The 22255-nt window shown below is 41.4% G+C and overlaps 1 protein-coding gene across 4 annotated transcripts in view; it reads left to right on the top strand.

Annotated features, from left to right (window-relative positions):
- Positions 1–22255, top strand: part of LOC124278110 (vacuolar protein 8-like) — a 214022-nt gene that overhangs the window by 189028 nt on the left and 2739 nt on the right. For 3 of the 4 annotated variants that reach the window (XR_006898982.1, XR_006898981.1, XR_006898980.1), the window contains exon 1: positions 21967–22154. The gene's annotated coding sequence lies outside the window, so the exon portion shown is untranslated. Of the gene's footprint in view, positions 1–7198; positions 7325–21393; positions 22155–22255 lie in introns of those variants that run through there. The other variant, XM_046713857.1, reaches the window with a different exon arrangement.

Genomic DNA, 22255 nt, shown 5'->3' with positions numbered 1-22255 from the left:
GGGATACCCAACCCATGTTTCGGGCCCGGCAAACGCCAATCCGTCTTCGGGTCTAGTTCGAATTCGTTGCAAACGCGTTCGTAGGCCCATCTATCGTACTGGTTGTTTACTGCATCCCATGCTTTGTCCTGTGGGATGGGAGCGCTGATCTCTTTGAGGATACGCCTGACCTGGTAGTACACGTGGAACGTGAACACAGACTGACTCAGCGGTCCCCGTCGAGTGTCGGTCAATGTCACACCACACCCCGTTGTAGCGCACCACACGGCGAAGTTGAGTTGATTCTGCCAGAACTGCATCGGGTTGTTGAACCAAGCATGAACTACCTTAGCGTTAGTCACCGAAAACCTATACCTAGCAAATACATCTATAAACTGGGCATCGAAATACAACCCAGCAGCGAGCACGATCTTGTGTGGGAAATCTATGTCCAGTTTAGGGTAAAACACTCCCGGCTTGTACATTTTTAAAGTATTATATAATGGGTATATATACTCTAACATGTACGTAACACTTCCAGGAATAATGAGCGGCGAAGCCGTTCAGCTGATGCACGCGATCGATAACACGTCGGGTCAACTCGGTCGTCGCTTCCTCGCGATATCACCTACCTACCGCGATGGACTAACATCAATGTCAACAACAACAAGCTGTTCGTCAGTGGCGCTCGCAATCAGATAACTGACGGCTACTACAGCGCAGTGCTCGCTAAGCGACGAGGTCTTCAAGCCCCTGGGAGCCGAACTCAAGATGAACGACTCAAACGGCACAGTGGTGTTAATCAACAACGGAAGAAACTCCTTGAGGCTCGGTCGGCCATTGGCGAGGAAACTCGGTATGTCGCCTGACGGGATAAAACCAACAACTACCGTCACAGGCACGAAGTTACCCGACCTAGTACCGTACCGAGAGCTGTGCAATTATCTCGGCCAGCTGAGCACAACGGACAACATTCAAGGGGGTCACCCTTCCACGATACTGAGAGCCGTACCGGTGAAAATGGAAAAATACAACGACTGCAGAAACGAGTCGTTTTCACCGCGGCAGTATAAGAGGTTAACCCGGGGCAACATCCCTGAGCTGATAATATCGGCGTTAGATATAAATCATAACCCTGTGAATATAGGATACCTCAGCATAACGCTACACATAAAATGACTAGCGCACAAGGCCCCGGGATGAAGTTGAAAAAATACATCAATGCGGGGATCTCTGACCTCGGGGACACACGCGGTTTCGACAACCCCGGAGTAGATGGTAAATTGTACGCCTTGCAACTGAAAAACAACATTTACAAACGCGTTGAAGTCCCCTCCGGTGGAGCCCTAGGTGATATAGTAGATACCTCAAGAGCAGTCGTCAACACTCGGTACGCCCTAGTCAACACCGGTGATGATAAATGGATAGTATACCCATCGTTCGGGGGCAAACTGTTCGACTTAGAAGATGTTGAGAGCACTACCGTCGCCCGAAACAAGCCATATACGCTCGTCTTCACCGACGATGACAAGTGGGTGTTGTTACCCGCTAAAGGCGACTGGTTTCTCAATATTAGGCTCGGCTCCCCCTACGTGTTCACGGATAACAAAGACAACTACCTAAACAAAGTCGTGAACAACGGAAATCTGCTCGTGGCTTACGTCCCGGCTCAGAGGCGTAGCGTAGTCATCAGCCCAGTCGCCAGTATGGCAGCCCACATGCTATCGAGTAAACCGGGAGTGCAAGATGGGGCATTGCAGTTGGTGTCTGAATTCGCTGGCGTGGTCAACGTCCTGGCGAGCCTACCGGCGAACTCCACGCTGATCATCAAAGTCTACCTAGGGCAACCATCGACAGATGAAGTCGAAATAGTGAAGGGGGTTAAACTCGGGTGGGTGAAACGGCACCAGTATCAGGTTTGCACTGTGTACGTGCGGGTGGGTGTCGATTCCCACACCAGTTTGCAGGGGGTCATCGTGGCTGTGGAAGACACGATATCACTAACCAAGATCTTCCTACCCGACAACATACACTTCATGGGGGTGAAGTGCACCCCTGAACTATTATCAGAAAAACAATTGGAAACTATATCGTAATAGTATTATAGCAATGGCCAATCGGCATCGGCCCAACGCCACACTTAACGATCTAGGAGACACGGAAGGTATTGGACCAGCCTGGCGAGGAAGGCGCCTTGTATGCCCTACGCTTGAAAGGTAACGTGTATAGGCGGGCAGCAATAGTCGATCGCCCCAACGTCACACACGGCAAGGAAGACGCCTCGTACGTCCTGTTATTAAGAGACGGTGTCTACATACGGCAGCCTCTGGCATCCTTTAAAGAACCCAAATGGCTGATCAACATAATCCTCACCTCACCTTACATCTCTTTAAATGAAGAGGGGCATGTCACCGAAATTAAGAACACCGGCTTCACCCTCACGTCTTTCATACTGAGTTATGGAGAGGTGCTAGCTTACCCAATACACGGCTACCCGGGCAACCTGTTAATGGCACCCGTGGAGTCAGAGTTGAAGTCCGATACCCAATTAGTTATGGCATCAGGCTCCACACTCATGATAGAAGTCATGCTAAGGGGTATTGTTAAGGATTCAGGCCTGCGCCTTTCAACTGGGGTGACAGTATATTGAGATAACACCGTATCACTCCCCATACGTTGCCGTATCGTCATACAATTGGGGGACCAACGGAGATTACTGCCCACCTCGATAGACCTGCCGGGGGTTGGTATAGCCCAAAAGTCACCTATTATCGTTTCCAGTATCTTCGTACACCCGGATCTAAACCTTATAAGCCTCAAGTATGTTGACCGACTATTAAAGGTCACATAAACCCTAGGGGGTACAAATACATAAATCACTAACTGGCATCGTTATAAATGAAACCCCGTCATTAAAACTACTCATTTCGACCTTTAATTGACTTAAATCGACCTTTTTGACAACAGTGCACAATTCTCACCCGCGAACGAAATTTCAACCAATCAGAGCGGCGCGTCTCTGTGACGTCATATGAGGAATAGCTTTGAGGGCCGATGCAGAATTCATCTACATTTTAGGGGGTAAATTATCTTGTTTACAGGCTTGTATAAACCTGAAATCGTGACAATTGTTGTGGAAAATGAAAGCTATATGTTCTCACAATCTACTGTCATTTGATTTTGTCTCCTGCTTTGCCTAGTTTCCGAGTTACAACTTGTTTTCATAGACGATTCTGTCAAAATCGATTGGTGTCGTTAGGCCCTATTTGTATAATGACTGATCTAAATTGATCCCATTTCTGTGTTTTTTTACCTCGATATTTAATCATGTCATGTAAAAATCTGTTTGTATTCTCAAAACAGTGTCGGCCCATAAGTTTTCACATACAATACAGCAATTAATACTCCCTTGTTGTAACCCGTGTTAGGTGGTATAAACCTACACATGTTATTTGTCATCATTCACTTGATGGTCAGTTAATGAATTTATAACAGGTATAATTAGTGGTAACACACTTAGATTACCCGACAAAGGTTCCCATTTGGCATTTCTTGTGTCTGGAGTAAATATTCAACATTATAAACATCGATCAAAGGATTAACCGATAACACGCTGATTGATTAATTACTTTTATCTTACACAGCGGAATTGTCAAAAGGTAGTGTTTATGTATGTAGATTTACTAATCTATACTGAATACACTCTGTCGTGTCGGTGTCTGCGTAAAAACAACATGCTTCGTTCAAAGGATTAACCTGGCAATACATTGATTGATTGCCCATTATTGGCTAACTAAATTACTGTTTTTTAAAGAAAGGCGGACATTATGCAATTAGTTGCCAGGTGTGCTATCTTGGGTGACCAATGAGACTATACACCAATACCTGAAAAGATTGATCACTCCTTCGTATATTAAACTTTTAAAAGACACATCATTTGGAACAGTTTTGTGGATATTGATGGATACATTCCTCGAACAAGGTAATGGCCTGATATTGTTCCTATAACTTTAATCTGTTTTAATTTTAATATTTGCATTTTGTTTTTATTCATTTGTCGTAGCATTCAACAGAATCATTGTTTTCGCCGTGAAGTGTAATGAGACAGACAACATACACTAGGGTGTGTGTGCGGATTATGATTCACATTGGCAAACTATAAAATGTCTAGCTATTACAGTTCTGTTATAAATTTACTATAAGTATCAGCAGATTATAAGTCTGCTTTTATTTAGTTTCAAAATGCATACAAGTATGATAACAAACTAATTAGGATTATAAGACCAAACATAAAGACACACATTGACTAGTATCTACATACTGGTGAGTGGACATTAACCATGTGAATGTAGCAAGAAATTTATCGGCGCAGTATTGTAACCCGACCCCCACCTACCGGCTTCGTGGAAGAAATCGTTATCATTATGTTATAAGCTGTGTCATGCAAAATCCGTTTGGTTATGATTCCAATACATATTTAACTACGAGTAGAAAGTAGTTTTGATTTTTCTAACTTGATGAAAACAAACTATAATCTCATTAATTCTAACAGACTTTACGATTTTCAAAATGGCGGCAGCTGTCGGGAACATCCGCCAGTCTGAGGATAAATGCTATTTAGGTTTGTTTTCACCGAGTTAGCAAATCAAAACTACTTTCTACTGGTAGTAAAATATTTATTTTATTGATGGCCAATAGGATTTTGCATGACATAGCGTATAACATAACAATTTCTCTCCTGGCAGCGAGGTGGGTGTCAATATAATACTACTTACAATATTATTGTTACTTCGACCACAACCTCACTTCCGAGGAAGAAATCGTTATGTTACAAGTTGTGTCATGGAAAATCTTTATGGTCATCAATCATATACATATTTTACTACAACTAGTAAGTAGTTTTGATTCTTTAACTTCCGTGAAGCGATCTGAACACAAGTAAGATATCGTTTCAGGCTTCCACAACACTCGCTTCGCACTCACAAACATAACCCATTTAGCACGAACTGCGGGGTCCTGTGGAAATCTGTGCATGGTGACACCATCGCCCAACCCATAGGAGCAATTGACGACAAAGCAACGATTCGGCATGTAGTCGTTGATGTCGAGAAATCATCAAAATGATGAGCATGCTACACACGTTCTATACAACTAACTGAAAATCGTTCCTCATATGATGTCACTGCAGTGCTCTGGCGACAGAGTTACGTAACCTGTCTGTGGTTTCGTTGGCGGGCGAGAGAGAAGCAGGCGACTTTTTGGCCACTTTTAATCGCTCGGTATTAATTAACGACAAGTTTTTAAAGAATAAATTTGGTGTTCCGCATAAGACTAACCACAAATCTTTCATATGTAATGGTTAAAAGAGTAACAAAAAACAAAGTTTAGTGGTTCTTTAACAAAAGCCCAATTAGAAAATATCTGGTAAGATATATTATATGCACACAGGATGGGGCTATACCTAGTCGTAGAGGAAGTAGCGAAGACCCTGGAAACCGTAGACGGGTTCCGCTTGAGACAGTTATGTGATGTAAAACGCCAACTAGAACAAGACCGTGACACTCGGAAAGCACTATATAAGAAGTACCATAGAGCTTTCAATGTCGTGGACGGGACTGACACTGCCCTTATGGCAACCAGCATGGGACTAGGGGCGGCAGGTGTTGGGTTGTTAGCTACCATCGTGGCTGCACCTATAGTGCTAGGCATTGAAATAACAGCTGGGGTGGCAGGGGTGTTAGGGTTGGTGCTTAAGTTTGCATCACGCAGACTGCATCGTAAGGCATTGAAACACGACGAGATCAGGGTTCTGGCTGAAGCAAAACTGAACACAGTAAGTGAGCGTATTTCAGCAGCACTCACTGACAGTAAGATCTCGGAGGAGGAGTTTCGCTCAATCCTCTCTGAACTCGACAAGTACCGTAAGATGAAACAAGAAATCCGGTCCGAGTCTCATAAGTCTGCTATCAGCGAAGACGAGAAAAAAAAGTACATAGAACAGGGGGTACGAAAAGCCCAGCAAGCCTTTATTACGAACACCAAAGAGATCATAGGCGATTCACATTAAACTGTTTCATCGAGGTCAACACATCATAGTGGCACAATAGTGCCACGTGGAGCCGGGGAGTTAACTTGGGGTCCAAAAGTAGTAGATACAATGGTGGCGAGATCTAAGGGCCTAACAAAAGCTTTATTTGTGAAATAAGGCTTTGCAGAGGCTTTTGTTGGACTTGATCTCGGACTATCATTATATATACTACTGGTGAAGGCATACATATTGCAATCTGCATCCATGCTGATAGCCATAACTTCCAGTGTCACAATGTTTTCTCAAAACCCTCCACAGAAACTGCAGCATGTAATCAATGAATACCTGCATGAGATAAGAAATGTTAGGATTAAAATCTACTGGAAATTATTCTGTATTTTTTTCTCTTTGTCGTAAATCAGTTTGTCATTGCAGACATATTTCATTGGCAAAAGACATCTGATAGGATTGAAAAAAGATGCTCTATTTATTGAAGAATATTAATAATATGGAAATCCTGTTGATCTAGCTGTATGTTGTAAGTGCAAGACTGTCAGAGTTTCAAGTGTAGTCACAGAGTTTATTTTCTTTGGCATGAGCAATAGGAGGGTATAGCGTAGTGTTCGATCTCTGTAAAACCAAATCGCTTCAGTATTTTTCCTATTGTTTTGAAATATTTTGATGATTCCTTGAACTCACTTCCCCTGATAACATGTATATCTGGTTTTGTATACTATGTTGATAACCATGATATTATGTTTTTCGCTCCTATATAATATTTTCCAAGATACTGGTGTGTTTTTCAACAGATAGATCAGTGAAACATTACTGTCAGACATGGATGCCATGTTGATATTCGACCATCTCCTTGAAAGAAGACTTCTAATTGGCTGAAAATCTAGGGATATCCTTGTATCGGGGCTTTCATGCTATTTTTACTAACTCAAGTCAATATTGTAACTTACCAGACTTGGAATGGGTTCAGTATGCATATATAGACAGTAATGTGATCACTTGGCCAATGAAAATAGGGGAGAATCTTCCATTATGTAATATTATTGTTGACTGAAAAAGAATTACTGCAGGTTAACTGTTTCTGCAGGAAATTGTTGTTATGTATAATTTATATTGTTGTTGATTCTGTTATTTGTCCTTGCTTTATCTGCCACAGTATACATCTTTTTGCATCAGGTATACCAGATGATCTGAGGGAAACTAATAAACTTGGTATTGTGTTGTATATTGACAAGTTCCTCAAGTCAAAGGACCCAAACTTTCTTCACATTGGTCTTTGGACACTCAGCCAGTTATTGAAAGGTGAGTGATATATGATGTTTTGTGTTACTGAATCATGGTAGTACAAGAAATGCATTTGCATTGATTAAGCGAGGCCCTAATGTCAGTTGTCAAATTCTGCTCGAAGAGGATATTGGCTTTCCTCATCACTAGTCAATGAATTAGAAAATGACTGATATCAGACAATTATTAACATACCACCATTGCACTACATCCCTCTTACACTTGATTGCCTTTTTCCTCAAACCTGTTTCTAATCCACAGGTTTCACTGAATAAAAAAAGTAAACATCTATTGAGTTGTGCTGTCCTAATAGCAGTCTTCTCAAGTGCTATCCGAAGGAGTTGACTCCCTTGAAAAGCATAGGAAACTTCATAATTTTACCTGTGGCACACATGATCACATGTGCTTACTTGTTCTCTGTTAATTTGCTTCCAAATTTCCCAAGTTTTAATTTCCCAGGTTTTAGTTTTCTACACAATGAAAAAAGCTATAGGCGTTATAAGTACATTTCTTCTTCATCTTCAGGCACTAAAAAATGGTGCAAAATGTGACAAATTGATGTCTCATCGCGATCCCCATGATGATGTTGGGAGTGTGTAGATTTGCCATGTTTTTCATCACATGATGCTGTGTCTGCTCATCTCTTTAACCAGCAGCCTATTAAACATATGCTATGGTGATTAGGAAAGGGCAGGATAAGAAGTTGATGAAGAAACAACAGATGATGCTGATCATGATCAAGACTGATGTATTATGTCTCCCCCCGAAGGGTGGGGAGACATATTGTTTTTAGTTGAGTTTCCATCAGCGTTGGCGTCTACGTCCCATTGTTTCAGGAACATAACTCTAAAACTACTTGCACAATCTTCACCAAATTTGGTATACTGCCTCTCCATATCATTAAGATGTGCCTTTTGGGGGTTTGAACTTTTCTTTCAATTATAATTTTTTCTGTTTCAATGGCAACAAATTTGGACTTGGTCTTTTTGAGGACTGAAAAACTACAGATTCATTCATGCATTTCGAAATAGAATCATTTAGAATTCTGAATGTTTTGTAAAATATAACTGTGGAGTTGTTGATTTGGTGATCAGCAATTAAGTTCAATTGAATATAAACAATTTAAATGAAGACTTTACAAACATAATAAAATACTATCAATAATATGTATTTTCATACTTAGAGATTTTGAAATTGAAGGATTCAAATGAATTGTTTGAGGTCTCAATGTTGAATTGGGGGAAGGGGGAGACATCTGTTTTTACTCGTAAAAACACTTTCTAGTTACAGACTGGCAGGGGCTCTGGTTTATGTGGGGGAGTTTGGTGTTATCCCTGTGTGTATGGTACAAAAAATCAGCTTTGACTGCCACAGCTGAGCCGAAGTTTGTATTGGACGGTCAGCATAGGCTCCGGCGGACTTGAGGGAGTTTGGCTTCTTCCTTGTTCATCCGTTTCTTAAAATCACCTTTAATCACCACACCTGAGCTGACGTTTGTCACGAAAGAGGTGTTATCTACAGCATTCAAGCTGTTTGAAGATCTAATGAAGGGACTTATCGGAGTGACTGACGACTAGAGAAAAGTTGGTGCCTCCTCCAACTAAATGGCCAGGGCTGTCAGCTATGATGACCTCAGTTGAGGAATACCCTGGTGACCTTGTATCCATGGTAGGGAAATCACCACTGGACAGCATATCGTCATGTCACCATGACTTAGAGTGGCCCCAATGCTGACTATGTTGGGCCTACATCATGGTGGGAATTGCAGCCAGCCATACACCAGCCGTAAGGGTGATAGAGACCACATGGACCATGTCTTACGCAGCATTATCTCCACAGCCCTTGGCATCCATCTACATTGCATGACTTTGTAGAACGCAACTCAACAGCCATGGAGATACCTGCATGGGCTGCACAGGTTTTTTCAGAGAGGGATCGTATTACTGGTATGGAGTTAGAGTTGTTGGACCCAGCAGTGGAAGCTTTGGATTCCAACGCATGCACCACACCAGAAACACGAACCAGCCTGGTCGCACAGACCACACCAACAACATAGATCCGTCTAGCTACATAGACCACACCAGCCGTCCGTCCCAGGATAATCATACAGGTCACACCAGCAGCAGGGAGGGATTCATATGCAACAGTGAGTTTTGCCATTATCATCTCCCTCTGTAAACAAATACCTCTAAGGATTTGAAGTCAAAGTTCCAGAGCATATGAGGATTAAGGAGAGGAGAATCAGAAATTTTGATGAGTCCATAAGTTGATCAATTGTAACCAGGGTTTTAACTACTGGTGATCTGTCCTCAGTTAAACTAGAGATTGCTGACGTTACAGCCCAGATGCTACATGGGCAGAACCAGCTGTTTTATGGCAAATGTGAGAAAATGCTGAAAGTGGGGGTACAGCCAAGCAATCCCTTTTGTCAGGGGCCTGGTAGGGAGAAGACCACGGAACGCCTACAGAAGTGGTTTTGGGGTGTCAACCAAGACATCGTCCAGAGGATAGTTCAAGTCCTTCCCAGCGAGGAAATTTGCTACGCCTGGTCTAAGTCTCCAGTGCTCCCTATATGACAGCAACATCAACGACACTCACCTCATATCAGAGACAGTTTCTAGGCTTTAGCTGGTGAAGGTGTGCAGGGTTCAATAGGTAGCCATTTTATCGAAAATTGAAATATCTTTATGACACATCAATGGATCCTCAAGGTCATCAAAGATAAATATCGTCTTCAATTTGGTGAGATAGCATTGGTGGAAGTAATGCCATCTGTGACATCATCAGAACTCACTGTGTCATCATCTGAGATATCACAAGCACGAGCCCTTTATTTCAGCGGAGATGACAGCGATTCACAAACTCATTGACAAGGAAGCTGTTACCATGCTGAACCCAACCCAGCAGATCAGGGACTGCGGGTTCTTCTCTCTGGTATTTTCTGGAACCAAAGAAGGATTCTACAAGCTCAGAATGATTATCGACTTAAAAATCCTCAAACAGGAATACCTGATACTCAAGTTTCAGATAGAGTCCATATGGAACCTCAGACAGATGCTCTACATGAGGGACTCTATGATCTCCATAGATCTGCAGGATGTCTATCTCCATGTTCCTATCCATCCGGACTTTCAGAAACATCGATGCTCTGCTGTCAGCAAGAGACTATTTCAATTCAGGGTCCTACCATTTGGTATATCAAAAGCTTCGTTGTTTTTATGATGATAATAGCCTCAGTTCTGGCATATCTTTCATCTATAGCATATCAGAATTCATCCTATCTCGATGAATTCTAGTCACAAAATGTAAACGTAGACAAGTTTTAGACTACTCACTTTATCTCAAGGATTTCTTTGGAAATTTGGTGTTTCAGGTCCATGTAACACAAGAAAGTACAGAAGTGCATAGGAGCCATGTTTGACACTCAAGATATCATTTATCCACTGTTGGAATGCTACCAAGATGCCTTAACAAGAATCTCAAAACACTCTGATGCCATGGATACCACTATTTGTAATGCTTACAACTATGCAGCATCTCACATTCAGAGGCTGTCGACATCTCAGATACCCTCAGAATTGGATAATCATAACCTAACCCAAACGGAACACTTACAGACCTTAGTAAGTGTTCAGGGAGCTTGCCTGGTGGATCTCTTCACAGATGCCTCACTGACAGGCTGGGGAGCTCATCTAGAAGACATGAAGGCATCAGGGAGCTACAGGCACCAGTCCGTATCAACATACTGGAGATGAGACCACAAGTATTTGCCAAAGACAACACAACTGTAGTTGCCTATATCAACAGATTGGGAAGCATCTACTCTCAACACCTTATGGATCTTACAATCTTACATCTTCTATGTAGCAGCTCCCTTCTAGCACAGGGTAATGATGTCATGATGTAGCTTTCCATGTTGTAACTTTGTGTGTAGCATCTCATATGTAGCAGCTCCCCTCTAGCACATGGTAATGATGCCATCATGTAGCTTTCCATGTTATAACTTTGTGTGTAGCATCTCGTATGTAGCAGCTCCCCTCTAGCACATGGTAATGATGCCGTCATGTAGCTTTCCATGTTATAACTTTGTGTGTAGCATCTCGTATGTAGCAGCTCCCCTCTAGCACATGGTAATGATGTCATGATGTAGCTTTCCATGTTGTAACTTTGTGTGTAGCATCTCCTATGTAGCAGTTCCCCTCTAGCACATGGTAATGATGCCATCATGTAGCTTTCCATGTTATAACTTTGTGTGTAGCATCTCCTATGTAGCAGCTCCCCTCTAGCACATGGTAATGATGCCATCATGTAGCTTTCCATGTTATAACTTTGTGTGCATGTAGCATCTCCCTCTATGTAGCATGATGCTCCCCATGTTGTAACTAGCACATGCCATCATGTAGCTTTAGCCATGTTATAACTTTGTGTGTAGCATCTCCTATGTAGCAGCTCCCCTCTAGCACATGGTAATGATGCCATCATGTAGCTTTCCATGTTGTAACTTTGTGTGTAGCATCTCCTATGTAGCAGCTCCCCTCTAGCACATGGTAATGATGCCATCATGTAGCTTTCCATGTTATAACTTTGTGTGTAGCATCTCCTATGTGGCAGCTCCCCTCTAGCACATGGTAATGATGCCATCATGTAGCTTCCCATGTTATAACTTTGTGTGTAGCATCTCCTATGTAGCAGCTCCCCTCTAGCACATGGTAATGATGCCATCATGTAGCTTTCCATGTTATAACTTTGTGTGTAGCATCTCCTATGTAGCAGCTCCCCTCTAGCACATGGTAATGATGTCATGATGTAGCTTTCCATGTTGTAACTTTGTGTGTAGCATCTCCTATGTAGCAGCTCCCCTCTAGCACATGGTAATGATGCCATCATGTAGCTTTCCATGTTGTAACTTTGTGTGTAGCATCTCCTGTGTAGCAGCTCCCCTCTAGCACATGGTAATGATGTCATGATGTAGCTTTCCATGTTGTAACTTTGTGTGTAGCATCTCCTATGTAGCAGCTCCCCTCTAGCACATGGTAATGATGTGTAGCTTTCCATCAAGTAGCTTTCCATGTTGTAACTTTGTGTGTAGCATCTCCTATGTAGCAGCTGCCCTCTAGCACATGGTAATGATGCAATCATGTAGCTTTCCATGTTGTAACTTTGTGTGTAGCCTCTCCTATGTAGCAGCTCCCCTCTAGCACATGGTAATGATGTCATGATGTAGCTTTCCATGTTGTAACTTTGTGTGTAGCGTCTCCTATGTAGCATCTCCCCTCTAGCACATTGTAAAGATGCCATCATGTAGCTTTCCATGTTATAACTTTGTGTGTAGCATCTCGTATGTAGCAGCTCCCCTCTAGCACATGGTAATGATGCCATCATGTAGCTTTCCATGTTGTAACTTTGTGTGTAGCATCTCCTATGTAGCAGCTCCCCTCTAGCACATGGTAATGATGTCATCATGTAGCTTTCCATGTTGTAACTTTGTGTGTAGCATCTCCTGTGTAGCAGCTCCCCTTTAGCACATGGTAATGATGTCATCATGTAGCTTTCCATGTTGTAACTTTGTGTGTAGCATCTCCTATGTAGCAGCTCCCCTCTAGCACATGGTAATGATGTCATCATGTAGCTTTCCATGTTGTAACTTTGTGTGTAGCATCTCCTATGTAGCAGCTCCCCTCTAGCACATGGTAATGATGCCATCATGTAGCTTTCCATGTTGTAACTTTGTGTGTAGCATCTCCTATGTAGCAGCTCCCTTTCCATAGCACACATGGTAATGATGATGCCATGATGTAGCTTTCCATGTTGTAACTTTGTGTGTAGCATCTCCTATGTAGCAGCTCCCCTCTAGCACATGGTAATGATGCCATCATGTAGCTTTCCATGTTGTAACTTTGTGTGTAGCATCTCCTATGTAGCAGCTCCCCTCTAGCACATGGTAATGATGCCATCATGTAGCTTTCCATGTTGTAACTTTGTGTGTAGCATGTGTATGTAGCAGCTCCTCCACATGGGTAATGATGTTTCCATGATGTAGCATGCTTTGTGTGTAGCATCTCCTGTGTAGCCCCCTCTAGCACATGGTAATGATGTCATGATGTAGCTTTCCATGTTGTAACTTTGTGTGTAGCATCTCCTATGTAGCAGCTCCCCTCTAGCACATGGTAATGATGTCATCATGTAGCTTCTCCATGTTATAACCATGTTGTAACTTTGTGTGTAGCATCTCCTATGTAGCAGCTCCCCTCTAGCACATGGTAATGATGCCATCATGTAGCTTTCCATGTTGTAACTTTGTGTGTAGCATCTCCTATGTAGCAGCTCCCCTCTAGCACATGGTAATGATGCCATCATGTAGCTTTCCATGTTGTAACTTTGTGTGTAGCATCTCCTATGTAGCAGCTCCCCTCTAGCACATGGTAATGATGCCATCATGTAGCTTTCCATGTTATAACTTTGTGTGTAGCATCTCCTATGTAGCAGCTCCCCTCTGTAGCACATGTAGCAGCTCCCTAATGGATGCCATCATGTAGCTTTCCATGTTATAACTTTGTGTGTAGCATCTCCTATGTAGCAGCTCCCTCTAGCACATGGTAATGATGCCATCATGTAGCTTTCCATGTTATAACTTTGTGTGTAGCATCTCCTATGTAGCAGCTCCCCTCTAGCACATGGTAATGATGTCATGATGTAGCTTTCCATGTTGTAACTTTGTGTGTAGCATCTCCTATGTAGCAGCTCCCCTCTAGCACATGGTAATGATGCCATCATGTAGCTTTCCATGTTGTAACTTTGTGTGTAGCATCTCCTGTGTAGCAGCTCCCTTTAGCACATGGTAATGATGTCATGATGTAGCTTTCCATTTTGTAACTTTGTGTGTAGCATCTCCTATGTAGCAGCTCCCCTCTAGCACATGGTAATGATGTCATCAAGTAGCTTTCCATGTTGTAACTTTGTGTGTAGCATCTCCTATGTAGCAGCTCCCCTCTAGCACATGGTAATGATGCCATCATGTAGCTTTCCATGTTGTAACTTTGTGTGTAGCATCTCCTATGTAGCAGCTCCCCTCTAGCACATGGTAATGATGTCATGATGTAGCTTTCCATGTTGTAACTTTGTGTGTAGCATCTCCTATGTAGCAGCTCCCCTCTAGCACATGGTAATGATGTCATCAAGTAGCTTTCCATGTTGTAACTTTGTGTGTAGCATCTCCTATGTAGCAGCTCCCCTCTAGCACATGGTAATGATGCCATCATGTAGCTTTCCATGTTGTAACTTTGTGTGTAGCATCTCCTATGTAGCAGCTCCCCTCTAGCACATGGTAATGATGCCATCATGTAGCTTTCCAGAGGGAATCAGGTTCTGCCTTTAGTACATTCTCTTTATAGCTCAAGCAAATTCACTGAGACGTGTTCTTTCATCCCAAGAAAATGCTACAAATCCAAAGAATCGTATTTTAATAATATGTGATAATTCACTTGATTTACTATTGTATTACCATTGATGTAACTAACGATTGTCTACTAACCTCAATCAATACATAGGTATAATTCTAGATTTGATGTTTATTCTGATCTTCACCAAATGGGGTCTCTCACTTTTAGACCTGTGACATCACTAATTATGTCACATGTGGTATGTGTGACATCATCAGTAATGTCATGGTGATATCATTACTAGTCCTATGATGTCATTTTACGTCGATTTTGTGAGATCTCTTTCAGTTTTATTTCAATCTATTATGACACTTAAAGTTCACTTCTGAGCTTCTTTCTCTTCTGCTTGGAACTTCACTGCCGCTCAGTGTGCAGGTCTTACAAGTACAACCAGAAATGATTGAGAATTTAAAGATTATAATTTTTTAATTTTTTTTCACTCATTACTCACGTATTAAATGTGAGTATTAGCAGAACATAACTCCAGATTCAAAGACAGGTGAACAGTTAGTATTTTGTCAAGTCACCATGGGCAGCAATGCAGGCTTCAATGCGGCGGGGCATACTACTGATCAAAGAAGTTAGAAAGTCGTGGTCCATGCTGTCCCAATATCGGACCACCTCTTCTTTCATTTCAGCAATATTTGTCAGATTTTTCTTATTGACACTTTCCTTCATAAGTCCCCAAACATTCTCTACTGGATTTAGGTCAGGGCTATTGGTTGGCCAATCTAATAATGTCATATTTTGGGTCCGAAACCAGGCCTGTGAATGGTTTGAACAATGTTTTGGGTCGTCCTGCTGGAAAATCAAAAAAATTCCATAGAACACGTGAGCAGATGGAAGTAAATGTCCCTCGAGAATATCTGTGTACCGCTCACTGTTCATATTCCCTTCAAATACACGGTGGGGTGTTGCCCCTAACACAGATATGCCACCCCACACGCTACATTTCGGACTGTACTAAGGTTTTTCAGTTTGTTTGGTCCAGAATTTCAGTGTATTAGGAAACAGCCACACAGAACTTTCATCAGAGAAAATCACATTGTCCCAGTTAAAATTTCTATGCTGTAAGCACCAGTTCAAGCTTCGCTCCTTTTTTCAGGTTTCATGATCGGTGATGGAATTCCTCGACTATTCTGCCAACCCATTGCATGCAGCTCAGTTCTAAATGTCTCCTTACAGACAGCCACAGTTCCTCTATCAATCATATCCAGCCTTAAGTTTTCTAAACTCCTTCGTTTGTTTTTAGAAACAAGAATACCAAGCCACCTCCTGTCACCGACAGTCAATTTTCTGGGCCTACCTGCGCCTCCCTGGTGCTCAATGCCATATCCATTTGCAATATTTTTCAAAACACGATAAACAGTGGACAAAGGGATGCCTGTTCTACTTGAAATCACTTTAGCTGATCTGATGCCCTTGTTATAATACTCTGCAATCGACTTCCTCTTCTCTAAATCATCCATACTGAGGATCACTGAAAATGTCGTCTGCTAGCAAGTAAACAAAGGGGGATAACTCTTCACAAACTAATGAAAAAGGATCAACGTAGTTTTTTCTAGATTGACAATCCTCATGCGCCGATCCTACTACATTCGTCACTCAACAAGTATCTTAGGAGAGATCCCTGTGTCAGTGAGTTCCTCACCTCAGCTCAAGCCATCACTTACAGAGGTCAACTACAACTTTCCCTTTCAGAGATTTGTGCGGCTGTACCTCAAGATCGATGATCCTAAAGGACTGATCCAACTACCACTGTAGCTACATCTGTTCCTTCATTGATGGCTCATCAAATGGAACGTCTGTGGAGGAGTTTGTTTGACGCTGTTCAAACCCACTCATCATCTTTTTGTAGATGCATCCCTCGAGGATGAAGCCATTCATCTACTCGATTGTCAGGTGGCAGGGCATTGGTCGTCCGACAAACAGGCCATGCACATCAACGAATAGCGAGAGCCAGACACATTCCAGGGGTCAAGAATGTTATTGCCGACACTCTGTCTTGATCTGACTGTCCATCTCTGATGGAGCGGAAGCTGCACCCACAGATATTTTGAGTGATCTGTGACCCAATCACCAAACCTCAAGTCGACCTATTTGTGACCAGATTCAACCATCAACTTCCAAAGGTTGTGTCTCCTGAAGACTCGCCGATCCAAACCCATTTCCTCTACCCAGCTGAGGTGACCTACTGGTTCATCCTCATATCGCTACCACAGATCTCTTAAATCTGCACTTTTGGCTGCACATCTCCAGAAGTCGCTTGTAGCTAAGGGCTACTCCCACAGAGTGGCTTTGACTATTACCACGGTGCATCATACATCCACTCATATACGATGATAAATGGAAGAGGTTCGAGGATTATTGTGTCTCTAAGTTCCTTCAGCATATGTGTGCTACTAAGGAACTAAAGGGTAATACACTGGCTATGCATTTGGATGCTATCAACTCGGTATTAGTTACAACTACAGATGTCAAGGTTTCCACCATTCCACAATTCCAGTATCTCTGGCGCTCACACAGATTGACTGACCAATCGAAGAAAATTCCGGCCACTGGCTTGGGACCTCTTCATTGTCCTTCGTCACCTAGTCTCCAGATGTGGTGTTCCGATTAATTGAAATAATCGAAGATTGGTCGCAGTGACCAAATGACCAAGCAATCGATCACAATTTCTCATAATGGAACATAAACGATTTTGGAACTACTGTTTTAGTCTTTGAAAAACTTGACAATGGAACATATCTTAGAAGTTGTCAGGGCCTGAAAACGTGTTTAACTCTTAGAAAACTCACTTCACTAACTGAAAAGCCATGACTGAATGTTTCTCTAAGACTCCAGGAAGGTTATGTTCATGATATATTAGTCATCACTTTAATGTAGCAAGTTGCATCATGTTATACATATCTGCAATAACAACCTGGATAGGAAAATCTGAAAAATGACGCTTACCAATTTTTTTCGATGATTGTTCGTTGGTAATGAAGCAATCATCAATTGTGAGATTTCAACCAATTCCCAACACTAGTCTCCAGTGATTATGAACCACTGCACAAGAAGGAGTTTGAGTGCATTACTTTCAAGACCTTCTTCCTAGTAGCCTTGGCTACTGCAGATCGAAATATCGGAACTTCGCTCCCTGGATGTTACTCTTTCACCAAGCAAATTATTGCAATTCACTCGTATTCTCCTTTAACTCATTAAGCCCGAGAGCCCCATCACTACTCAACACCTGGAAGCCCTCGCTGATTGCCCACTCTCTGTGCCGAGACTAATTAGTGCTAGTCACACCTGATTTCCCTGGCAGGTTTCGGGGATCACAGGAAACTGTCTAGTCGTACAAACAAGTCCTGATTGTTTAATTGTGTCATAAAGATATATGTTGAAAGAAATCAGGTGTGAATACATGCCGTGTATTGCAAGCTTTATGTAATTTTATTACAAGTTTCTCTTGTAGACCTTTTGTCGGCTTGTACATTTATATTTTATCACAATATGCATACACATGTATTCTTTGTATGTAACAGATGAGACACACGTTAACAAATTCTCTCTCTTTTATCATTGTGTGAGGTTTAAATTTACAAAACATCTATGACAATGACATACTGTAAAGAAGAATTTACTTTCATACTTTATAATCTTCGACGAAAATAGCTGTTTTGCCAATACATTTCTAGTGTTTACGAATTATTTTAATGAAAGTACTATAACGCTAGTCTGTGACTAGCCCAAGCACATTTATAGCATTGCACTTTATTTCATACAGATTTAATGCAGAAAACATACGTGACCATACAAACATACATATACAAAATGTATACTACATATTCCTTGCATAGACATAAAACAAAGAGTCACGTGATAGGGCGTCATCAAATTTCCTGAATAGAACGTTCGGTATCTCAACTGTTCAATGTAGTGGCTGGTCATATGTTATCTGCGACCAATCGTATCATGAGATACCTGTCACAGAGGAAAGGACAGGTGATGGGGCGTTTGGTCACTCAGCAGCTTGGATAGAGATTGGTCATTGGCTATATCGTTGACCAGTCAATATGCTTGGTTTCGGCTTTATCAACTCAAGCTATCATGTAACAGTTTGTGTATTGTAAACATACACACTGGTATCTCAACTGTTCAGTACAGTGGCTGGTCATATGTTATCTGCGACCAATCGTATCATGAGATACCTGTCACAGAGGAAAGGACAGGTGATGGGGCGTGGGCGAAATTTCTGAAGAACACGTTTGGTCACTCAGCAGCTTGGATAGAGATTGGTTATTGTTGACCAGTTGATATGCTGGGTTTCGGCTTTATCAACTCAAGCTATCATGTAACAGTTTGTGTATTGTAAACATACACACTGGTAACGATGTATGAAATACACACATAAGACAAATAGGAGTAGATAGTCACTTTGGCGAGTTTATTTGTCCTCATTTTAGTGTTTTTCGATAAGTAAAACAAAGCGATTGAAATCCAACCACTGAGTAGAGGTAGTTTTATTTTCATATACATTTTATGCACACAACTAGTACATAAAACATAATGGTTTGCTGTACATGTAAATATAATCTTCACCTTGATACGAATGACTATCCAAACTAGAGTACACACATTACAGAATTCACAAGGTGACACTGTACTGAATTATTATAGTGTATAAACTTGCAGTTGACACCCCAACCCCCAATATTTATGAAGGTGGGCGTGCCTATATCTTTACTGAATGCAAACGAGGTTCATAAGATTACAGATGTGCATGCATGTATAAACATCACAGAGAGGGGCGTGACTCCATAAAGCAAGATGTCCAATGATATAACAGCGCATCTGTTTATTTTACACTTGTCACGGGACAAACCTTTCAACAAGGGCGTAACTACATATGCATTCTACCGGAGGCTGTTATTTCAAGGTCGAAAGAGGCTTTCAATTATCTCATTACTGTAATCTGCTTGAATGATTATACATGCATGTATCGATACCGTAACTGATATACTATCCAGCTTTTATTGACGATGGATCAATAGAGACTGAGTTGATTGATACACGTGATAATTGCACCGGATTTGATAATTACACAGATCAAATACAAACGTTTTACAGAATGCTCATGTAAATTGCATAGAAAACTGACAATTCAAATCAACATGAAACTTTCAACAGCTTGAACAAAAATGCTTGAAATACCTTTGTATGGTTTACATGTAATAACTTATGATATTGCTTCTGTCCATGTGTAACAATGTTTTGAATTACCAACTTACTGTCTTTTGTAACAAACGTAGTAAAAGATTTCATTGTTGTAATAACACTGACATGTATATATGTATTCGATGCAAAGGCACAACTTATCACTTTATATTCGCTTAGGTAACATTACGAACTTTAGATTATGGAAAACAACTACAATGTAGTTACAATTCAGTAAACTTCAAATTAGTAAGTTCAATTACGTTTAATATATTCGAGCTTGGATGTATAATTACTTGTGTTTATACATTATGTTTCAGTATATGAAACATGACAACGTAATGATGCCTAAAAAGTAAATTCAAACTATTCTATTGTGTTTGAATTCTTTGTATGTCCTTGAAATTTCGTATATTGTTTCCTATTTATTAAGTAGTTGAAGGAAATATAACTTTTTTGTAACCTCTAAACCATTACAGTTAATTCAATCAAGGTGCATACGAAGTATTTTAGTATCCATTCCCAAGGAAGAGTACCAGGCACTTACCTCTGTAAAAACATCATAATCCCCTTTCTCGCCGACATGCGTTCATTTGCTAAACGCTGTACAAGCCTATGATAATGATTAGCAATTGTTATCAAAACACTTTAAATACTTCTTCTGATTGATACTAAAGGTGGGATCTCTCGTAAGAAAAGCTAACATTTGCTCAGTACTGCTAAATTGGTTGAAATAATAGGTACAGTGCGATTTTTAAAAGTACAACACACATTTGCGTCTCTCCCTGAATAAGAGGTGCTTTCTGTTGACGACTGTATGTGGCTCTCGCTGTGAGAAACTGCTAATTACCTGCCCCATAAACACGTCACTCGCTGTGAGGAGCTGATTAATTTGCCCCATATATGCGTCTCTCTCGGCCTTAATGAGTTAAGACAGAAGAGCATATATACTTTTAAGGGTAGCAAGAGGCATAGGACTTTCTGTTAGATTTGTAGTACATTTGGCATGTGTTTTTAGAAACGTAATACATGAGACTACAAATGATGTCATTTAAGAGGAACTGGAAAACGATATTGTGCCTGAGCAGATAGGAGGAATGGGTCTCAATCTTTTATGTTCATATGATTTTATTTAGACAAGTACTATTAACTGACTTCAAATGTCTTTAGGTTCAGCAAGTGAGCAGGAATCAAGGAACTTTAACATGTAGTTAAGGGGATAGGGTCTTGGTGTCAGACTTGATGAATGTAATTATTATAGTACTATTATTATTTTATGATTGTTTTGTTTGTTGTTCAACACCACACCCAGTAATGTTCAAGCTATATGATGGCAGCCTATACTCAACAAGTCTTGACCACACAATCCTGTAATTCAGGAAATGAACCATCAGGGTGTGGTGACACCCAAATCACTGGGTTTGATCTCTCTTTGGTTTGTTCCAGATCCAGAATTTGTAACTGCCTTCAAGGAGCACCACATTGACCATGTCATTCGGAGGCTACTGACATCAAGTCATGCTCCTGCCATACAAGACCTGGCCCAAGCAGTCCAGGACAGTCTGCTTGGAGTGCAACAAGAACATCTGTCACTTACACCATAGCCCAGCATGTGCCACATACTGCATACAGACCAAATGTGTCACATACTGCATAACGACCAGCATGTGTCACATACTGCATACAGACCAACATGTGTCACATATTCCATACAGGCAAAAATGCGTCACTTACACCATAGTCCAGCATATCACATACTGTATACAGAACAACATGTGTCACATACTGCATACGGACCAACATGTATCACATAGTGCATACAGACGAACATGTCTCACTTATATCATAGTCCAGCATGTGTCACATACTGCATACAGACCAACATGTGTAACATACTGCATACAGGCGAGCATGTGTCACATACTGTATACAAACCAACATGTCTCAGTTACATTATAGTCCAGCATGTGTCACATACTGCATACAGACCAACATGTGTCACATACTGCATACAGACCAACGTGTATCACATACTGCATACAGACCAACGTGTATCACATACTGCATACGGACCAACATCTGTCACTTACATCATAGTCCAGCATGTGTCACATACTGCATACAGACCAACATGTCTCACTTACATCATAGTCCAGCATGTGTCACATACTGCATACAGACCAACATGTGTCACATACTGCATACAGGTCAACATGTGTCACATACTGCATACAGACCAAAATGCGTCACTTACACCATAGTCCAGCATATCACATACTGTCTACAGACCAACATGTGTCACATACTG

Source organism: Haliotis rubra, unplaced genomic scaffold (assembly GCF_003918875.1).
Source record: "Haliotis rubra isolate DU_JTF1 unplaced genomic scaffold, ASM391887v1 Scf231, whole genome shotgun sequence".
Lineage (NCBI taxonomy): Eukaryota > Metazoa > Mollusca > Gastropoda > Lepetellida > Haliotidae > Haliotis > Haliotis rubra.
This window is presented reverse-complemented; position numbering and strand designations above follow the sequence as displayed.